Source organism: Mus musculus, chromosome 8, assembly GCF_000001635.26.
Source record: "Mus musculus strain C57BL/6J chromosome 8, GRCm38.p6 C57BL/6J".
Lineage (NCBI taxonomy): Eukaryota > Metazoa > Chordata > Mammalia > Rodentia > Muridae > Mus > Mus musculus.
The window spans coordinates 96,174,558-96,197,081 of record NC_000074.6 but is presented as its reverse complement, the minus strand read 5'-3'; positions in this window follow the sequence as shown (position 1 = coordinate 96,197,081).

Sequence of the window (22,524 nt, the reverse complement as noted above, 5' to 3'; positions counted from 1 at the left end):
CCTTGGTCAAGGAAGGAATAAAGAAAGAAATTAAAGACTTTTTAGAGTTTAATGAAAATGAAGCCACAACGTACCCAAACCTTTGGGACACAATGAAAGCATTTCTAAGAGGGAAACTCATAGCTATGAGTGCCTTCAAGAAAAAACGGGAGAGAGCACATACTAGCAGCTTGACAACACATCTAAAAGCTCTAGAAAAAAAGGAAGCAAATTCACCCAAGAGGAGTAGACGGCAGGAAATAATCAAACTCAGGGGTGAAATCAACCAAGTGGAAACAAGAAGAACTATTCAAAGAATTAACCAAACGAGGAGTTGGTTCTTTGAGAAAATCAACAAGATAGATAAACCCTTAGCTACACTCACTAAAGGGCACAGGAACAAAATCCTAATTAACAAAATCAGAAATGAAAAGGGAGACATAACAACAGATCCTGAAGAAATCCAAAACACCATCAGATCCTTCTACAAAAGGCTATACTCAACAAAACTGGAAAACCTGGACGAAATGGACAAATTTCTGGACAGATACCAGGTACCAAAGTTGAATCAGGATCAAGTTGACCTTCTAAACAGTCCCATATCCCCTAAAGAAATAGAAGCAGTTATTAATAGTCTCCCAGCCAAAAAAAGCCCAGGACCAGACGGGTTTAGTGCAGAGTTCTATCAGACCTTCAAAGAAGATCTAACTCCAGTTCTGCACAAACTTTTTCACAAGATAGAAGTAGAAGGTATTCTACCCAACTCATTTTATGAAGCCACTATTACTCTGATACCTAAACCACAGAAAGATCCAACAAAGATAGAGAACTTCAGACCAATTTCTCTTATGAACATCGATGCAAAAATTCTTAATAAAATTCTCGCTAACCGAATCCAAGAACACATTAAAGCAATCATCCATCCTGACCAAGTAGGTTTTATTCCAGGGATGCAGGGATGGTTTAATATACGAAAATCCATCAATGTAATCCATTATATAAACAAACTCAAAGACAAAAACCACATGATCATCTCGTTAGATGCAGAAAAAGCATTTGACAAGATCCAACACCCATTCATGATAAAAGTTCTGGAAAGATCAGGAATTCAAGGCCAATACCTAAACATGATAAAAGCAATCTACAGCAAACCAGTAGCCAACATCAAAGTAAATGGAGAGAAGCTGGAAGCAATCCCACTAAAATCAGGGACTAGACAAGGCTGCCCACTTTCTCCCTACCTTTTCAACATAGTACTTGAAGTATTAGCCAGAGCAATTCGACAACAAAAGGAGATCAAGGGGATACAAATTGGAAAAGAGAAAGTCAAAATATCACTTTTTGCAGATGATATGATAGTATATATAAGTGACCCTAAAAATTCCAACAGAGAACTCCTAAACCTGATAAACAGCTTCGGTGAAGTAGCTGGATATAAAATTAACTCAAACAAGTCAATGGCCTTTCTCTACACAAAGAATAAACAGGCTGAGAAAGAAATTAGGGAAACAACACCCTTCTCAATAGCCACAAATAATATAAAATATCTCGGTGTGACTCTAACGAAGGAAGTGAAAGATCTGTATGATAAAAACTTCAAGTCCCTGAAGAAAGAAATTAAAGAAGATCTCAGAAGATGGAAAGATCTCCCATGCTCATGGATTGGCAGGACCAACATTGTAAAAATGGCTATCTTGCCAAAAGCAATCTACAGATTCAATGCAATCACCATTAAAATTCCAACTCAATTCTTCAACGAATTAGAAGGAGCAATTTGCAAATTCATCTGGAATAACAAAAAACCGAGGATAGCAAAAACTCTTCTCAAGGATAAAAGAACCTCTGGTGGAATCACCATGCCTGACCTAAAGCTTTACTACAGAGCAATTGTGATAAAAATTGCATGGTACTGGTATAGAGACAGACAAGTGGACCAATGGAATAGAATTGAAGACCCAGAAATGAACCCACACACCTATGGTCACTTGATCTTCGACAAGGGAGCCAAAACCATCCAGTGGAAGAAAGACAGCATTTTCAACAATTGGTGCTGGCACAACTGGTTGTTATCATGTAGAAGAATGCGAATCGATCCATACTTATCTCCTTGTACTAAGGTCAAATCTAAGTGGATCAAGGAACTTCACATAAAACCAGAGACACTGAAACTTATAGAGGAGAAAGTGGGGAAAAGCCTTGAAGATATGGGCACAGGGGAAAAATTCCTGAACAGAACAGCAATGGCTTGTGCTGTAAGATCGAGAATTGACAAATGGGACCTAATGAAACTCCAAAGTTTCTGCAAGGCAAAAGACACTGTCTATAAGACAAAAAGACCACCAACAGACTGGGAAAGGATCTTTACCTATCCTAAATCAGATAGGGGACTAATATCCAACATATATAAAGAACTCAAGAAGGTGGACCTCAGAAAATCAAATAACCCCCTTAAAAAATGGGGCTCAGAACTGAACAAAGAATTCTCACCTGAGGAATACCGAATGGCAGAGAAGCACCTGAAAAAATGTTCAACATCCTTAATCATCAGGGAAATGCAAATCAAAACAACCCTGAGATTCCACCTCACACCAGTGAGAATGGCTAAGATCAAAAATTCAGGTGACAGCAGATGCTGGCGAGGATGTGGAGAAAGAGGAACACTCCTCCATTGTTGGTGGGATTGCAGGCTTGTACAACCACTCTGGAAATCAGTCTGGCGGTTCCTCAGAAAATTGGACATAGTACTACCGGAGGATCCAGCAATACCTCTCCTGGGCATATATCCAGAAGAAGCCCCAACTGGTAAGAAGGACACATGCTCCACTATGTTCATAGCAGCCTTATTTATAATAGCCAGAAACTGGAAAGAACCCAGATGCCCCTCAACAGAGGAATGGATACAGAAAATGTGGTACATCTACACAATGGAGTACTACTCAGCTATTAAAAAGAATGAATTTATGAAATTCCTAGCCAAATGGATGGACCTGGAGAGCATCATCCTGAGTGAGGTAACACAATCACAAAGGAACTCACACAATATGTACTCACTGATAAGTGGATACTAGCCCAAAACCTAGGATACCCACGATATAAGATACAATTTCCTAAACACATGAAACTCAAGAAAAATGAAGACTGAAGTGTGGACACTAGGCCCCTCCTTAGAAGTGGGAACAAAACACCCATGGAAGGAGTTACAGAAACAAAGTATGGAGCTGAGATGAAAGGATGGACCAGGTAGAGACTGCCATATCCAGGGATCCACCCCATAATCAGCTTCCAAATGCTGACACCATTGCATACACTAGCAAGATTTTACTGAAAGGACCCAGACGTAGCTGTCTCTTGTGAGACTATGCCGGGGCCTAGCAAACACAGAAGTGGATGCTCACAGTCAGCTAATGGATGGATCACAGGGCTCCCAATGGAGGAGCTAGAGAAAGTACCCAAGGAGCTAAAGGGATCTTCAACCCTATAGGTGGAACAACATTATGAACTAACCAGTACCCCTGAGCTCTTGACTCTAGCTGCATATGTATCAAAAGATGGCCTAGTCGGCCATCACTGGAAAGAGAGGCCCATTGGACACGCAGACTTTGTGTGCCCCGGTACAGGGGAACACCAGGGCCAAAGGGGGGGAGTGGGTGGGTAGGGGAGTGGGGGTGGGTGGGTAAGGGGGACTTTTGGTATAGCATTGGAAATGTAAATGAGCTAAATACCTAATAAAAAATGGAAAAAAAAAAAAAAAAAACATCTGAAAACACAAAAAAAAAAAAAAAAAAAAAAAACTGTCCCCAAGAGATGGGGAAAAAAATAACTGTCCCCAATAAAAGCTTACATTAATCTCAGAATAAAGCTAGAATGAATTTTCCTTGGAAATAACCAAGACATTTTGTGTGCAATAAATATGCAAGAAAACATGACAGGTGAGTGAATTTCAAAATGAACATCTTGACGGACCATGTGAAGGTACAGAAATCAACAACCAAGGGGTTCCATGGATTGATTCTCAGAAGACTGACACAGGAGCCTGGGGAGGCCCCTTGAACATACGCAGGTTGACTTTGGAATCCCAAGAGATGTTCCTGATTCCCTCAAGCAGAAAAAAAAAAAAGCACACATTTTGAAGCTATGCTGCCCAATTATTTCAGCTGAGCACACAACACAAGCAGTTCTCAGGGCAAGCTAAAATATCCAAAAGTTTATAGGCCTGCTTTAAAGAAAAAAAAAACTTACCTCTGCCAAATTTTATAAAATGTCATTTCAATTATTCTTGCACAATAGCACTGAGAAACAACACTTTCTTGATCAGCCTGACATGTGGTAATTTGGGTAGAGTTTAACTTTATTTGTCTTTGACTAGAACAAATTGTCTCTCTGCCCTTGTTTATACCAAGTGCTGTTATTCTTCTCTCCTTTCCTTTGTATCATCTGTGGCTTGGTTTCATTTTAAAGGCTGGTAATTGGTACACTGAGTCAGGCTTTACTAAGAAAGGGGTGTGTGGGGGAGAGGGAATAAATTCAGCACAAATACCACTGCCAAACAAAAGCCAAAGAGAATGTTTGGGGGAAAGTCTGATAGAACAATGGATTACCAGTTGCAACTATGGAAACTCAAAAACGAAAGAGGGAGGAGCACGAGCTTTCAGGGCCTCAGTAGTCTCTTCTCTGCTTTCTAAGGCAGTGTTGACTGACTCTCAAGTCTCCCTGTCTATAAGTTTATATCAAGGGGACTCTATACTAATTTGATCCCATCCTAATGAGAAAAGTTCACACATGAAGTTATAAGCCCTCCTTAAAGAGTGCCGCCACATGAAATGATGCTCAGGGTTGGCAATTAGCCCCGAGAACGTGTAAACACACACACTATTGTGAATTTAGATGTGACTCTTATTCCCTCAATTATGCTGCATTTAATTGAACCATGCTGGAGTAGGTTACAAAATCAGACAGGAACTGGAGTTTAGAAGTCACCTCAGAGGCTACTTCAACCCATAAAAGCTTTTCTCTCCTCTCTCCAACACACTTTATCTTGATTCTGTTGACATAAATTAAAATGTACTCAGTGTCAATTTGGCCCTTGGATGCAATACCTAGACAAATTATTTCCTATAAGGGTGAGGCACAGAACAGAAAAAAATGAAAAAGAGAAGGAAGTCGACTCAGTACCTACTATGCACTGATCACTCTCAGTCCTTTTATGTACAATAACCTTTATAATCCTCACAATCAAAATTTATACTCATCTTGCTTAATAGTTATATTTGTATCTTTGAATGTATATTTTATTTTTATAGAAGTAGTAAGAGCTATTTAGAAGAAACTGTTTTTCTGTAGTCAATAGTCTATATAATCAGTAATAAGTTTATATTCATTTCCATGGGGATGTCTTCATTTCTAATGTAATTGGAATCAAGCCGGCTATGCCGTTTCTTGCTCTTTTTTACTGAAATTATGTTATCAACATTTCGTATGTCACTGCAAATTCTCCCTCAGTGATTTTGAAGGGCCTGTTATGTTTCATCATCTGGATACACTGTAATTAGTCTAACCTCTCCAGTATTTAGAGGGTCAGTTTTTAGCTTACTGAGAATCCTCCTTTCCCTGAAACAGAATTCACCTACAGTAGGAATATCATGTCCACTGCAAGCTGTAACTCAGCTGAAATCTAAAGGTTGACACACACAAAAAAATTAATAATAATAATTAGCAGTGGATGAAGATGTGGGTGAGCTCGGACAGCTAGAAGGAAGAGTTGTAGGGTATAGTCCTTTGTTCTGTTATTTGTTGAGCCAAAAACTGAAAAGGGCTGAGCTCAAAACAATCAGGCATGTGTGTCCTGGGTTCCAACTCTTCCTAAGGCCTAACAAAACTTGTGCACACCTCCATAAATTCTTAATATATATTCTTCTCCCTTTTTTGGTATTTCATTTTTATTTAGATTGTTTGTAACTTATAGCCAAATGAGGCTATAATTTAGTAATTCACACTTACTAAATAAACTGAATTTTATTTAGCACCTGTAACAGAGACAAGTCGTATATGAGTATGGGTTCCTAGGGAAAAACAAGGAGTGTGTGTGTATATGTGCGTGTGTGTTCTATATTGTTATATAATAATTATAAATGATCCTATATTATTAAATTGTTATATTTTGGCTATAATTATATATGCAGAGGGATTTATTAAGAATTGGCTCAGCGATCATGGAGACTGAAGGTCCTACAAGCTGCCACATACCATCTACTAATGTACTAATCTACTATTGAGTCCATTAATTCAAATGCTAAACTCATCCAAGAAATTGCCTCACAATCACATACAGAGACAGTGTTGAATCAGATACTGGGCACGGTGGTATATTTGAGGTCAAGTACAAAGTTAACCATTCCAAGTCCACTCCTTCTCAAATGTAGCACTCATATACGTCTCCTGAATCCATACTCTAAAGGAGCCAATAGTGTCAAAACTTCTCCTAGAACCACCCAAAATATGCAGAAAAAAAAATTCCCAAAAGAGGAAAAGTGCTTGAATTATATTTACTCTTCTTTATATCCTGCTACTTAAATATTATGCTGTAAAATAATCATACTTAAATACTATGAAATACTAATCATAGAGTATGTCCTTGATGATTTTGTGTTACTCTAATAGAAGTTAGAATCATTTCAGAGAAGGAAATAGTAATTGAGAAACTAGCCCCACACATACTAGATTGGCCTGTGGGCAAGACTATGGTACATTTTCTTGCTTGGTGATTGATATGGGAGGAGCCAGCTTACTGTGGGCAGAGCCATCCCTAGGATGCTGGTGCTGGATGCTGTAAGTAAGCAGTTGAGCAAGCCATGGGAAGCAAGCCAGTACTCAGCACTCCTGCATGGCTTCTGCATGCTCCATATTCCTGCCCTGTTTGAATTCCTGCCCTGACTGCCTTCAGTGATGAACTGTGATATAGAAAGTAAGCAAAATAAACCTTTTCTCCTCAAGTTGCTCTTGTTCATGTTATTTAATCACAGCAATAGAAACTCCAACTACGATAGTTATATGAGTAACGGAGTAAGAAGGAAGACTGCACACACACACACGTACATACACATGTACATGTACATGTACACTTGCACAGAACAAGAAGTATATGTATGACAATTATAGTCTTCAGCTCTGTAGCTCATCCTGTGCTTGTCACTGGTATTTCTGACTGCATTCCACTGCCCCTTAGAGACTCCCCTTGCCTTCAGTGATAGCTCAGATCCTCACAGGGAGTGACCCCAGACTACATTCCTGAAAGGTCTAGGCCATTCATAATCCTGCTTGAACTGAATCATCGTTTTCCATTTAGCTCAATCATATGGCGTGGTGACAACTAAAAGATGTCTTATGGCCTAAAGTACTTTGAATCCTTCAAACCCATCCTTACTTCCATTGGATAGTAGCAGTCCAACTGCCTCTTGATAATCAAGAATTGACCCAGGCAGCTCCTTAAGTTCTGCCATGCCTATTGATTCTGGGGAATGAGGGGGCCAAGTAGCCTGGTGATAGTTTTAGCTTCCAATTTAGCAAAATCATTATGGTTCTTAGAGAAAGAATTCTTCCGTCTAGAACTAAGCCTTCTCAGGCAGCAAAGAGTAGAGTCACAGGAACAGGAAATGAAAGTTCTGTTGGTGGATTGCTAAGGGGGGTGACTTTCCCTCTCTGTGACTGACTTCTGGAGGTTGGAGAAACAATTATATATTAAATACTGAATCAGAGAATAACTGGCCTTTATGGAAATTTTGTTTCAGCCTTGTTTTTTTAAGGTTTATTTTTAATTCTATGTGTATGTGTATGTGCATGTGTATGTGTATATATGGTGAGCATATGAGTACAGATGCCCACAGAGGCAAAAGTATTTAATTTGCTGCTGCTAGAGCTACAAGTTGTTGTAAGCCACCTGATGTGAATGCTAAGAACTGAACCCTGATCCTCTGCAGGAGCAGCGAACATCCTTAGTCACTGAGCCATCTCTTCCTCCCTGTCCTATCCCTCTACATCACTGATAGCCAGTTGATGCTGCAATTGGTCTTTAAAGGGCCACTACAAGTGAGTATAGTAGCATACACTTATTATCCCTGAACTTGGGAAGCAACATCATAAGGAAGCCAGTTTTCTTTACAAAGCCTTTCAGTGTTCTATCCTGCCATCTGCTTCAGGATGGTGTGGAATGTGGTGAGGGCAGTGGGTTGTGTGGCCATATCAGTAGATGGTACATGAACAACCATATGTAATCAAACTTTAGTCTTCTCCTCCTCTGTTATCTGAGCATAAAGAACTCATGAGACCATACATACAGGAACTATATCAATACTAAGAGGAAAGCATTTTTAAAAGGTTGATTTAAATTAATGAAGAGCTTGAGTGACAGCTCAAAGTGCTTGCTACACAAGCATCATACCTCAGTTTGATTCCCCCTAGCTCCCATGTAAGATGGGCATAGTGCACTTGTAACTTCAGTGCTGAGGATGTGGAGACAGGAGTATCTCGGGCTCTCTGGCTACCAACCTAGCCTAAACTCAAGCCCAGATCCCCATGAAATCTCTTCTCAAAGATCAAAGGAGTCACCACCTGAAGAATGGCCTGTAGTCTCCACACATTGCACAGACACCTGTGCACACACACCTGCACATGCATGCCTGCACACACATCTACAAAGACAAACACAGCCATGCACACAAACCTGCACAGACCCACACACAAAAATATGTAAATTAATGTCATAAAACATAACATCAAAGGCCAGAGGTGGCACACCACAACCTTAGTTCCAGGAGGCAGAGGCAGGTGGATATCTGTGAGTTCCAAGCCAGCCTGGTCTACATAGTGGGTTTCAGTACATTCAGGGATATGTTGAGAGATCCTGTCTCAAATACATAAAATAAAATAAATACTGAAAACATGGAGTTCTCCAATACTCACAAGACAGCAGACAAGGACATGGAGGTTTCAAATAGCCGGTTCCTATAAAGAATAGTAAAAATAAATGGAGATACTTAGCTTATTCTGCTAAGAGTTATCTATAATGTTGAATAATATGTGTGTAAGAGGAGACAGAGTGTTTCTAATTGGTTGCAAGCCTTAGAATTTATACTAGTAGAATATAATTGTATTAAATATAAGGTAAAAGATTCCAAAATAGTGTAATAAAAATTAATCAAGTTGCTTTAGGGAGTATTAACTATAGGACACTTAAATTATAAATAATAATTATTTGATGGTCCATTAAGAAGAGAATTCAGGCTATTCACAGAAAATTCAATTAAACATTTTAACCGAGTTCCAAATTTTTAAGGGTGGAGTCTTAAATATACTAAGCTATTAAACTAGAACACCCTTTTAGCACAAGTTACTTTTTCTTCAGAATGAATGTTACTGGCTTCTTCCCCTGTATCTTTTCTTTCCTCTCTGTCCTTTTGACTGGCTAACACAAAAGCATAATGGTATGTTACCAGTCGGCTGACATGCCACCAAGATTCTTTTTCCAACCTGGTATGAGAAAATGTCATTGAGAGCTAACACAAATTATGGCTTAGAGGGGAGGCTGTCAATATCCCCAGAGACAGTGTCAAGTCTAGGGGTGAGAGGAGACGAGAAATGTAAGAAGTAATAACAAAGATAAAGTGACCAAGAAAAAAAATCCAGAATGCATTGACGGAATGGAACACAGTAAAGGGTCAGAAGTGGTAGAGTAAGCACCGAGCAAGTGTGACTGTCTAAGAACCAGAGGGTAGGATCCCAAAACAATAAATGAAAGGCACCAAGTCTTGGGTCAACATTTTTCATTGTTCCTTGGGAGATGCTCTGATGGCTAAATGAACAAATGAGCTTGCTCTGTCTGGTACCATTCCAGGAACACCGTAGGTCTACATTCCATCATAGCTGTGGTTATGAGTTCTTTACTTACCTGTTCATTAGTTAGAAGTTTATTGACGATCAAAGTTTGCCTGACTCTCTTCAGTCATCACCATTGTAGGACCTAGAGATTTTTCACAAAAGCCAAAGGGAAACTGACATCACTGATTGAATCAAAGTCAGAATGTCCCAGCTTAGAATCTGGACTGTTGTTAACATCTCTTCTCCTACCTGAACAGAAAAGCCAGAGTGGTCTTTGCTGTAGACAGATCTTCATGGACTGCGATGTCATTGTGCAAAGTGATTGATGGTGCTCCTTAGAACCAGCCAGGCATTCACTAGGAGTATCTGAGCTTCCTAAACCATCTGGGTGCCCTGGAAAACTGTTACTTATAATTAAGTCAAATAGCGGCCAAAATTACTTAACTCATATCATTTATTTTGATAAGATATCTTCTTAGTTCAGGTTCCCAGGGTTAAGACAGTTGCTTTACTTAATTTACAACTCTGTTAGCTTGACAGCAGACCAACAGTGTAGCAAGACTTGGCAGCTGACCAGGGAGGTTGGGCATGTGTTGGGTCAGTTTGAAAATAAATAAATAAATAAAGTTTTTAAATCACAATGAAGCCATGGTGTGCCTCCTGCCATCCAAATTGTTGAAATACATCATAAACAAGAACCATTGGATCAAAGAACCAATATTTTTTCAGTTTTTTTATTAGATATTTTCTTCATTTACATTTCTAATGCTATCCTGAAAGTCGCCTATACCACACCCCCTCCTCTGCCCTGCTACCCAACCCACCCACTCTCACTTCCTGGCCCGGGCATTCCCCTGTACTGGGGAATATAATCTTCGCAAGACCAAGGGCCTCTCCTCCCAATGATGCTGAATAGGCTGTCTTCTGCTACATATGCGGCTAGAGACACGAGCTCTGGAGGTACTGATTAGTTCATATTGTTGTTCCACCTATAGGGTTGCAGACCCCTTTAGCTCCTTGGGTATTTTCTCTAGCTCTTCCATTGGGGGCCCTGTGATCCATCCAATAGCTGACTGTGAGCATCCACTTCTGTGTTTGCCGAGTACTGGCATAGCCTCACAAGAGAGAGCTATATCAGGGTCCTGTCAGCAAAATCTTGCTGGCATATGCAATAGTGTCTGGGTTTGCTGGCTGATTATGGGATAGATTCTCTGGTGGGGCAGTCTCTGGATGGTCCTTCCTTTCTTCTCAGCTTCATACTTTGTCTCTGTAACTCCTTCCATGGGTATTTTATTCCCCGTTCTAAGGAGGAGCGAAGTATCCACACTTTGGTCTTCTTTCTTCTTGAGTTTCATGGTTTTTTGTTGTTTTGTTTTGTTTGTTTGTTTGTTTTGGGTTTTTTTTGTTAGTAGAATCTTTTTTTATTCAGGAAATAAAAAAGGCCAAAAACAAAAACAAAAACAAAACCCAAAAACAAAAATTTTCCAAACACACATAGGAGGAGGTATGGGTAGGGGGAGGTATCTGTCCATCCAGCCCCAGCCCCCAGCCCAGGTGGTTTTGGCAGCAATAAGGGAAATGGGGTAATGACCCAAAAAAATAATGGTGTGTGTGTGTGTGTGTGTGTGTGTGTGTGTGTGTGTGTGTGTGTGTGTATGGAAAGAAGGGGGTGCAAAAGCCAAAGGGAACAATGGGGGGAGGGGACAGATGAGGTCATTACTGAGAACACAGCAGGTGAGAGGTCATTTCCATTTTAAAAGGTTGACTGAGATTGGGGGGGGAAATCTGGATTTTCTAAGGAAAAGAGAGATGAAAAATAAATATTTTCTTTTATTTCAACAAGAAAAAGAAATATGTGTCCAAACTCTTGGCCCTCTACACCACATAAGATATAAGTTACCAGAATGATAGCAATATAGATAAAGCTGTAAATCTATAGTTTTTTAAAATTATGCATGACAAAACTTTTTTTTTGGTAAAGATCCACATTGTATCCCAGGATGACCTATTTAGCCAAAGTTGATCCCAAAATTATTTCAATTGCCCTGCTTCAGTTTCCCTCCATGGCAGATATTTTAAATATTTGTTTGTTTGTTTGTTTTTATTGTATGTGTTCATAGATATTTGCTTGTTTATTATTGTGTGTGTTCGTAATAGGAGTCACAGAACAGCATTGTGGAGTCCATTCTCTCTTTCTGCTTGTATGTGTGTTACAGAAATTGAATTCAGATTTTCAGGCTTGCAGAGCAAGTTTCTTTACCCACGCAGCCATCTCATCAGCCCTCTGGAGTCCCAATAAGTAAAATTCCTAAGCTGTGTGTAGTCACTCACACCTGTAATTTCAATACTGGGGAAACTGAGGCAGGAAGGTCATACATTCAGGGTCCACCCACATAGACTCTGAAAGAAAGAGGATAAAAGAGAGGGAGTGAAAGAGACAGTCACTTTCCAAAATGTGCTCTGATCTTCTGAAAGAACCAGAGACAGAACTAAGCTGTCTCCACTCAATGCAATTTCCTTATCATGCTCTTAAAGTGATATTATAGCATGAAGACTCTAACTTAGATGAGCACCTCAGAATAAAAGATGTAGCATAGATGCAGATGCTTTGGGGAATAAGTACTGCCTAATAGACAACGCATTTACTCTATGAACAGACTTAAATTTGATATTTGTTAACCATTGCTGATTATATAACCTTAAGTAGTAGTTTTTTCTGTATGTTTGGTTTTTGTTTTCTTTGTATTTCTGAAAGTTTTGCATAACTACTGGTTGGAGGATTGTGAAAGATAAATATGTCTTCATCTCATCTAGCCACTATTGTTTGTATAATAGTAAATTATACAATAAATATAAAGTGCATAGTTCTGAACTATGAGATGTAGTTGGCAAATGGTGAGTCTTACTATGAAGGTCAGCGTGTTAAATATATGTTCCTAATCAGACTATTAGATCTAGGAGATCCACATTATTCTGGCATAAGTACTGAAAAACCTAACAACAAAAGAGAAAAGTCTGATTGTATCATGAACCAGCTAAAAAGAGCTTCACAAAAACAATTACTTATTTTCATACGCAGATGAGGTGCTAGAGAAACCTGAAGCAAATGCTAGATAGTCAGTAAAACTTTGCTGTGATTAGCTATATCAATGAAGTATAAGTAGGCAAATAGATAGATAGAGATAAATGGTAAATAGGAAGATAGATAGATAGATAGATAGATAGATAGATAGATAGATAGATAGATAGATGATAGATAGATAGATTATAGACAAACGATAGATAATAGAGATAGCAGATAGGCAGACAGATGATAAACAGACAGACAGATAGACAAGACAGCTGATAGTTTGAAAAATCACCCATGGAATAATGTAAAAATATACCACCATCAGTTCTAGTCATTGGTAGAGTTTTTAATTATGCTTCCTAATGGCCATACAGAAAAAAACTAAAGATATAAGTCTCCTAGCTTCCTTGGGAACAATCAGAACTAAATAATTTTTAATGCTAAATAAGCCAATAAAGTCAAGAGAATACCCATCGAAGGAGTTACAAAGACACAGTTTGGAGCTGAGACAAAAGGATGGACTGCCATATCTGGGGATCCATCCCATAATCAGCTTCTAAACGCTGACACCATTGCATACACTAGCAAGATTTTGCTGAAAGGACCCAGATACAGCTGTCTCTTGTGAGACTATGCTGGGGCCTAGCAAACACAGAAGTGGATGCTCACAGTCAGCTATTGGATGGATCACAGGGCCCCCAATGGAGGAGCTAGAGAAAGTACCCAAGGAGCTAAAGGGATCTGCAACCCTATAGGTAGAACAACAATATGAACTAACCAGTACCCCCTGGAGCTCATGTCTCTAGCTGCATATGTATCAGAAGATGGCCTAGCCAGCCATCAGTGGAAAGAGAGGCCCATTGGTCATGCAAACTTTATCTGCCTCAGTACAGGGGAACAAACACCAGGGCCAAGAAGTGGGAGTGGGTGGGTGGGGGAGTGGGTGGGTGAGCATGTGGGGGACTTTTGGGATAGCATTGGAAATGTAAATGAAATAAATACCTAATAAAAAACAAAAAAGAGTTCCAAGGGAAATCATAGCCGAGAGCAGCAAAGCAGCATAGGTCTTGTTGCTCTCAGAGATGGCAAGATGGTGACTGACTTGCTTCTTTCACCACAGCCTTGAAAAATCCAAAGGATAAAGAAGACCAAATGCGGGATCCACCCCATAATCAGCTTCTAAACGCTGACACCATTGCATACACTAGCAAGATTTTATCGAAAGGACCCAGATGTAGCTGTCTCTTGTGAGACTATGCCGGGGCCTAGCAAACACAGAAGTGGATGCTCACAATCAGCTATTGGATGGATCACAGGGCTCCCAATGGAGGAACTAGAGAAAGTAGCCAAGGAGCTAAAGGGATCTGCAACCCTATAGATGGAACAACATTATGAACTAACCAGTACCCTGGAGCTCTTGACTCTAGCTGCATATGTATCAAAAGATGGCCTAGTCGGCCATCACTGGAAAGAGAGGCCCATTGGACTTGCAAACTTTATATGCCCCAGTACAGGGGAATGCCAGGGCCAAAAAATGGGAATGGGTGGGGAGGGAAGTGGGGGGGAGGGTATGGGGGACTTTTGGGATAGCATTGGAAATGTAATTGAGGAAAATATATAATAAAAATATTTAAAAAAAAAAGAAAAGAAAAAAAAAGAAGACCAAATACTTCTGTTTTCAAGTCAACATATGATCCTGAAGAAGCTGTATTGATGTGTTCCCTGGAGAAAACAGTAAGGCATAGAGCAATCAAGAGGAACACAAATGTAATACAAAAGCTGACATGCTAGGAATGAGGGAGGGGGCTTATAGATACCATTTTTATCAGTGGAAGAATGTTTTTGTCTTGTTTTCTCCAGTAAGAGAGAAAAATAATGTTCACAGGGGTTAGGCTTCTCCAGAGAGACAAAAACAAAGAAAGAGAAAACAGATAGATTATAGACTAAGGTAGAAAAGACTATCTGATTGGTTAAATGATTGATTGGGAAAATTAACCCACATGATTATAGAAGCCATGATGTCTCATGGTGACTCACTGGGAGCTCAGTTATCAGAGAAGTGGTCATGTGTCTCTATCCAAGTCAGAAAACCATAGAACCAAGAAAGGCAAAGATGTGATTCTTGGTCCCATGCTGAAGATCCCAGGGTCTCATAATGCTAGCGGGGCAAAGATCTTGGGTTTCCAGTATCCAAGGCAGATGAAAGAGATCCTTTAGAAGAGAGCTAGCTTTCTTGCTTGATGGCTTGAAGGAAAATGGCCCCCATAGGCTCATAGGGAGTGGCACTATTAGGAGTTATGGCCTTACTGGTGTCACTAGAGGTGGGCTATGAGATTTCAGATGCTCAAGCCAAACTCAGTGTGACCCTCTGTGACTGCTGATCCATACATATAACTCTTGGCTCAGCTCCTTCTCTAGTATTATGTCTATTCATATGCCACCATGCTTCCTTCCATGCCAGCAATGGAATAAACTTCTGAAGCTGTAAGCCACCCCTTAATCAAATGTTTTCCTTCATAAGAGTTTCTGTGTGGTGCTGGAGAGATGGCTCAGCAGTTAAAAGCACGGATTGCTCTTTCAGAGGTCCTGAGCTCAGTTCCCAGCAACCACATGGTACCTCACAACCATCTGTAATGGTGTCCAATGCCCTCTCCTGGTGTTTCTGAAGAGACTGACAGACCACATACATAAAATAAATAAATCTTTAATTAAAAAAAAAAAGAGTTGTTGTGGTCATGGTATCTCATCACAGCAATAAAACCCTAAGACACCTGTGCTTGTGCTTATTAACTTGGTCCGTCTGGGCTACAATCACTTGAGTAGACAGAACCCACTCACTTACCCTCACACACACACACACACACACACACACACACACACACACACACACACACACTGGCATCCTCCATAGATACCCACCCAGAGACATCAGAGACAATGATTCACACACCAGATAGGCTTCCTTCTGTCCAGTCTAGATGACCCCTGTGATGGTTGGAATAAGAAATGTTCCCATAAACTCAGGTATTTGAATACTTGGTTCTTGGAATTAATTACTTGGCAGCTTGTTAGAAATGAAGACCAATGGTCCTGAGGCAAAATCTGCATTTCATCAGAACATCAGGAAATCATCATTGAAGGCTCAGAGTCTCCATTGCTTAGTCCACAAACACATCCCAGCCAAGCCCTGGCAGCTTACAGAGCAAGCACTAGATGACCCCAGCAAAGGCACCTGAAATGACTCTGCCCACCAGTGACAGCCCAGTCTGGGAATTTATGCCTGACTCCTAGAAAACAAATATATAACCCTGCCAAAGATGGAAGGCTTGTGAATGAGGAGCTGTGTGTCCATGGTAATCACAGTTGGATGATCTGTTAACACCTGTGTTCTGACATCTGAAGTGAATTTACAACAAGCCTGTTTTGCCTACAGTCAGAATTGCACCAGCAATCTCTAAAGTGCACATTTAGCCCTGAACTTCAGCTATGAAGATGGCTATAAAAGAAAGACAAGTTAGGAGATATTGCAATGTTTGTCAAATAGAAAAGTCATCAATTACACAATCCTACATTCATTTGATGAGCATCTCATGGGTTTTTTTGTTGTTGGGTTTTTTGTTTGTTTGTTTGTTTGTTTTTTGTGCCTTGCTGGAAATAAGACACACCCAGATTTACAACTAGCCTTTGGGAGAATAGAATAAATTAACAGATTGTATTGCTATGACAAGATACTAGAGACATGCTAACATAAAGAAAAGAGGTTTATTTAGCTCACAACTTTGGAAACTATAAGACGAAGAACTGGGTGGCCTCACTAGTTTAGCCCCTGGTGGGTGTTTTACTAGCATTTTGACAGGAGTACATGCAGGAAGGATTATATCTGGGAAGACAGTGTACCTGCCCAAGGTCTCTTACAGTATATATATTTAAAAAAAAAAAAACCCTATATTGAGACAAGGCTCCAAAGAAAAGGGTTGGAGCCACCAGGCTTATTCCTTTTATAACTATCTGCTCGTGAGAACTATCTTTATTAATCCTAGACCCAGGACTTTGAAGTCTTGGGACCTCCTACTAGACCCCTACTAGGCCCTGCCTTTTAAAGGGGACACTACTTCAACACTGTACACAGACCTTTGGGGAAGAAATCCTACCAGAATTCCATCAGTGATACTCATTGCCCAGGCAAGCGTAAGATGATGTTAATACTGAAGTGTCCTGGATAAAGTCCTCAAAGATTGGAGCATATTCCCAGTGTCTTTGTCACCTTCCACATTTGCTGTGACCAAATACCTGACAAGAAGCTACTTGGGGAGAGGGGTGCACAATCTATCGTGTCAGCTGATGTTCATACGGTGCCCTCAGTTGGGATTCAGAGTAGACACAAGCGAACTGTAAACTGTCAAGGTTTTTAGACAGGAACAACTCTGGGTCAGCGTTTTTGGCTGTGGAATGGCAACCCCATCCCTTCACTTGATGCCATGTCTTTCTACTGGAGGTGGATTCTACAGGTTCTTTCTCCCTACTGTAGGGCATTTCATCCTTGGTCCCTCCCTTTGAGTCCTGAGAGTCTCTTACCTCTGAGGTCTCTGGTACATTCTAGAGGGTCACCCCCACACTACTTCCCAAGGCTGCCTGCTTTCATTCTTTCTGCTGGCCCTCAGAGCTTCACTCCTGTCCCTCTAATACCCCCAATCCCTGATCATGTTCCCATTTTCCCCTCCCTGTCCCTCTCCCACACATGTCCCTCCCTCCCTCCCTCCCTCTGCTCACCCCCCCACCCCCACCCCCGTGATTGCTTTCTTTTCCCTCCCAAGTGAAGCTGAGGCATCCCCACTTGGGTCCTACGGCTTATTAACCTTCTTGAGTTTTGTGGATTGTATCCTAGGTATTCTGTACTTTTTTGACTAATACAAGCTGCAGGGACAAAAATTGAAAAGAAACTGAGGGAAAGGAGGTCCAGTGACAGGCCCAAATTGAGATCTAGCTCAAGGGGAGGCTCCAAGGCCTGACACCATTACTGATGCTATGGTGTGCTTACAGACAGCATGGCTGCTCTCTGAGAAGCTCAACAAGCAGCTGACTGAGACAGAAGCAGATACTTATATCCAGCCATTGAACTGAAGTTGGTGACCCCTGTGGTTGAATTAGGGAAAGCCTGAAAGAAGTTGAGGATGAGAGCGACCCCATAGGAAGACCAGCAGTCTCAACTAATCTGGACCCCATATCTCTCAAACACTGAGACACCACCAGACAGCATTCACTAGATGATACGAGGCCCCCAACAGCAGAGGACTGCCCAGTCTGGCCTTAGTGAGAAAAGACTCACCTAACCCTCAAGAGACTTGAGACCCCAGGAAAGGGGGAGACTACGGGGTGGGGGTCATGGGGCATCCTCTCACAGATGGGGGAGGAAGAATGGGATGAGGAACTGTCAAAGGGCAGACTGAGAGAGGGATAATGACTGGACTGTAAAAAACAGATTAAAGATAATAAAAAAATAAATAAATAACAAAATAAAGTAAAAATATCAAGGCTTGCCCCTATAATCTGCTTCCTCCAGGAGCCTCCCAAAAGAGCACCATGTTCAAACACATGAGCCTTATAGGGGCACTTCACATGCAAGCCACAGCACCTAGAGGCTGTGGCATTCAAATTAATGTGAACCAATAGCAAATGTTTGACAAATATGCAGAGGAAAAGAAATGATGTTCCAGACAGAGGTGGGGAAAAGGCCAAGGCAGAGGTAAGAGGGAATGCAAAACAACTCGGGAGCTACAGAAAACTTGCTCATCTGTCTCCAACACAGGGCGAGATCAGAGAGAAGTGCTCACAGATGAAATCAGAGTGGTAAGCCAGGGCAACTCATGAAGAACTCACAAGTCATGCCCATGACAACGTGAGTCAGAGAATCAGACTGATTTCTCAGGTTTGGTGGACACAGTTTGGGGAATAGATTGGAGAAACATGAGCTAGAGGCACAGAGGTCAGAAGAGGGATGCACAGACTCTCAGATGAAGGGGTTTCTCTCACCCCTATCTACAGGGCTACTACAAAGGCTGAAGAGGCAGCATTTCTGAAAAGGAACTGAAGCAGAGGACCTAACACCAAGAAAGATCTCATTAGAGCTCCTTCTGATGCAATTAGGCAAAGGCAGAATAGAAAAGGGACCAGGCCAACAGTGAGGATGCTGAACAAAGTGGAGAGGTATAGAGGCAGACAGACAGAGAGAGAGAGAGAGAGAGAGAGAGAGAGAGAGAGAGAGAGAGAGAGAGATCAGACACTAGCCTTCCCATAGGGCACGCTGCCTTCCCCCAGGCTAGTGCAGCCTTTCAAGAGAACAAAGCATGAAGAGGGCAGGAATTAATGCTTTCAGTGTTACCTTTCTTACTTTCAAAGGGCAATTTGAAACATTTGGCAACCTCTACATGCAAACACAGTGTCATAAGGAAATAGCTAAAGTTGATGAAAATATGCTAAGCTACTGTGGATTCATTTGTCATGGGCAGTCTAAGAAAACACAAAGAACTGGTTGGCCAGGGGCCGTGAAGAACCCTCCTTCCTTTCCGGGCTTCAATCTCACACCTTAAAGCAGGAGTGGAAGATAACAGAGTCCACACGAATGAAGTATGTGTGATATGCAATGTACTGGGTTGCGGCTGGTCTTTCCACATTAAAAATATACTGAGAATTGAATTTTGGACCGTGAGCCAAATGTTAAGTGCTTCCTATTAGCAGAAAAATCCCTCATCAATATTTTGTGATTAGAAATTCCCTCCATTCTCTGTCGCACATGAAGATCAAAATAAATCAGACTAAAATACTTCCTCCACTCTCTCCTTCTCTCTCTCTCTCCCACTGTGTGTGTGTGAGAGAGAGAGAGGGAGAGAGAGAGAGAGAGAGAGAGAGAGAGAGAGAGAGAGAGAATATATGTGCATGTGGGCTATGTGTATATGTGTGTGGTATGTGTATATATGTGTGGTTTTGAATGCATATATGTGATTGTATGTATATGTGTATGATATATATGTGTATTTGTATGTGTGTATGTATGTATGTATGTATGTATGTATGTGTATGTTATTCTTGTCAATTACAGCAGAGAACAACTGTCTTGCAAGAGCTCCAGGAGGTAGATGATTCCCAAGCCCAGTATTGTCTAACTCAAAACTAGGCACTATCACTTTTGGTGGCATAAGAAAGCATGATTGTTGTTCTGTTTCCTAAGAACAAGGTGAAACATATCACTTAAGCTTAAGAGGTAAAACTCACACACCTTGGGTAGGTAACACACAGACTTTTTCCCCTCACATTTAACTGAAGAACACTATGAATTTGGACACTGGAAATGTTCCTTAGCAGTATATTTTTCCTTCCAAAACTAAGATAGGAGACAAATATCATGTCTAGATTGGATTGATAGCTGTCGTTCACCTATAACCTCCAAATGTGATCTTATTTGTGACAAGAGTCTTTGCAAGGTAATTTGTCAAGTAAAGGTGGCATTGATAATGACAGGACACAGACTAATTCCATGGGCAGTGTCTTTATAAGATGAGAGGAACTTATACATACACACACAAAGAAGGTCAAGTGGAAACATGGAGGAAGGATGCCATTTGACAAAAGGATAAAGATTGAAGCAACGCATCTATAAGCCAAAGGATATCTTAGGTCCTCAGCATCTCCTGGAAACCAGGATAAAGAAAGGAAACAAACCACACTGGAGCTGTCAGGTGTATCACACCCAGGTGACAACTTGACTTTGAGCTTCCAGCATCCAGTTTCATGAGTCAATAAACGTCTATTGTTTCAATCTACCTCCTTTGTAGAATGTGTCGCTATATCCTTGGGTGAGCAGAATAACGATCTTCTAGAAACTTCCTATGATGGTTAATCTCCATTGTCAGCTTAAATGGATTTTTTTAATCAGCCAGGAGACACACTTCTGGGTGTCTCTGTATGGGCATTTCCAGGGAGATTAAACTGAGGAGGGAGGAGCCAGCTTAAATGTAAGCTATTTGCATCAAAGTCTGGGGAGCAGCAGTGTTCACCCCTGCTTCCTCACCACAAGTGTCCTGGGACCAGCATGCCATATTCCCAGTCTCACTCTTGCCCATCAAGGGCTTTGCCCTCTTTAAGTCGCTTTTGTGGGTATTTTATCACAGCAATGGGACTAGCAAACACTACTTGTTGTTGAAACATCTCTGTTCTCAAAGAGAGAGTCCTTGAGTGACTAGTGGGGAAGGGGTGATGTTGGAGCTGAGAGTAGTAGACATAGTTAAGTTCATCTAATAAAAGTTCCATTCTGTGTGCATTATGTGAACTCCTGGACTTGAACAGAAAACCGTGAGTGCCTTTTCCTGGAATTGGTAGTACCTTATTCTATCATGTAAAGGAGAGTGCTAAAAACACCATATGGAGACTGCTCCATCCCAATTGTGAGAACTTTGTATTGAGTTCCTGCTGCTGCCATAACACATCACCATGAATAGTGCCTATCTGTCCTGTTATCATCCCACAGACCAGAAATCTGACAGCCTCACTGGTTTTCATGGTCAGGGTCTCAGATGGCAGAAATCAGGGGGTCAGTTCGGTTCCTTTCTAGGGGCTCTAAGGGAGACTCTACTCTGGGTTCCTTCACATGTTGGCACAATTCTGCTCCATAAGTTGCAGGATTGGAGTCTTGTTTTCTTAATAGCAGCGAGTTAGGGAGACAACAGACATGCCACCTAAACCCCACAGGTCACAGCCAGCCGCATTGAGACAGGTCTACTTCAGACTGTCTGCCTCTTCTTTTGTTTTGTATTCATTTTTAAGTTAATATACAAAGTAATTGTTTTCTTTAGAGCGAACTCACAAATATATGTCATTCTCCTGTTCCTATCCATCCCCCACCCTCCTGCCTTCCCTGGCTGATCGCCTTCCTCCCTGTGAATAGTCCTCCACTCTGCATTCAAGGCACGTTTGTTTTATTATGCTGCCTCTTCTTGTACAGCGTAGCTCCGACTCATCTGTTTCCCTTCCAGGGCTCCTATATTTCACTGGCTACATCTGTATCCTGATACTATAGATTATTCCCTGAAGTCTGATGATTAATAACCTGAATTTCAGAATCAGCAAAATCCCTTCCCAGGAGTGCTAGTCCATGTTTGATTTAATCACCAGAGGACAGGAATCCAGGGAGGTAGCTGTAGAAATATGCCCAACACAGAGCTCTAAAATGACTTTTGACTTCCTAAATAAGACCACGGGAAGACCATAAGCATGACAAGAAGCTGTGTTCTCTACCCTAGGGTTGTTCAGTCTTGTGGGTCCAGATGTCCTTGGAAATCCTGGATTCCAACAGCATTGGTTCCCATCACAACATCTCCTGCCTCGGAGCTCTCTGCCAAACACTTCCAGGGTCCTATCTCAGTTCTTCTAGTGCACTGATATTCCAGTGATCTCACTACCAGCTATAGAAATTCAACAAACTGCAGGTGACCAAGCAAATAAAGAGAGGCTTAAATGTTTGTCAAGATGGTATGATATTGTTAGGAAGCATGCCTTGCTCCCAGATCACAGGGATTGCTCTGTACATGAGTCTCCAGTTCTTCTCCTTGCTT